This window comes from Onychostruthus taczanowskii, unplaced genomic scaffold (assembly GCF_017590055.1).
Source record: "Onychostruthus taczanowskii isolate IOZ18803 unplaced genomic scaffold, ASM1759005v1 scaffold106, whole genome shotgun sequence".
NCBI classification, from domain to species: domain Eukaryota; kingdom Metazoa; phylum Chordata; class Aves; order Passeriformes; family Passeridae; genus Onychostruthus; species Onychostruthus taczanowskii.
Window position 1 is genome coordinate 804,945 of NW_024497186.1, and position 1,142 is coordinate 806,086.

Consider the following 1,142-nt stretch of genomic DNA (forward strand, 5'->3'; position numbering starts at 1 on the left):
GCAGCCCCGATCTCCCCCGCGTTTTCCCGTTAAAGGCAGCGTTCAGGGCAGTTTTGTCAGAGGCAGCCCCGACACGGGCTCTGCTCTATCTGGGGCTCGGCTGGGGGGTTCTGCCGTGGGAAGGGGTAGGACACGACCCCCTCCCAAAGCCACTGCTGTTCCCATGGGGACCATCACTGCCACCCCCGTGCCAGCAGCCGATCAGTGTCCGAGGGGCCAGGGATGGGCACAGGGATGCCCGCGATGGTTGCAAAGCCTGGGCTGGGCCCCAGAGAACTCAGGGAAGCAAGCCCGGTGCGATGACCCTGCTCTCTCTTGCGGGGCAGCAGCAACGCATCGCCCTCGGGCCGGCTTTCACAGGCACGGAGGCAGCTGTTACAAATCCCATTAGCCTTTCAAGGAACAACAGTGGTCCCTTTCAGCAGCCCCCGGCTCCGGCAGGACCCCCTCGGTAACCCGGGAGCCAGAGGGTTGTGCAAACGCCTGTGGAATACGCTGGAGCTTAATGGCAGCTCGGGCCAGAGGGATGGGCCCAGCAGAGCCACAACAGCAGCTCCAGGTGGGGATTGTCTCCCCCAGGAGAGCTGAATGTACAGAACCAGATCCCTAAGGAAGCACTCTGCTCCTGAGGCAGGTCATGGAAAGGTGGGAATTGCATCTCATCCCACAGGATGGAGAATGCCACATCCAGCCCCACAGCTACAGCACAGGACTACAGAGAGGAGGGTTTGACTCAAAGTGGGTTATTTTTCATGGATATTAGCCAGAACGTATGGAAAGTTTAGGAACATGAAGTAACAAAGTGCTGGAGTGTGACACAGGCAGGGCATCAGTGAGGGCCTGACAACCTCGGGCCTTGGGGCTCCAGCCTGGCACGGAGGGCCCGACCCCATCCCACGGCTCCACGGAGACAGGGACACGCACTGCCAGCTCAGAGTGTGTGAAAAGTCAAAGTTAAATAAAATGAGGCAGCTGGAATTACATGAGAAGGAAAAATCAGAAGCAAAACAGGCACAATAAAGAGGAGGAAGATCAGGAGTGAAGGATACAGAAGAATTTATTGAAAGCACAAGTACAGACTGGGCACCAACTGCTTCTACAATCTCAACAGGAAATAATGGAGCTACAGAAAGGTACAAAGG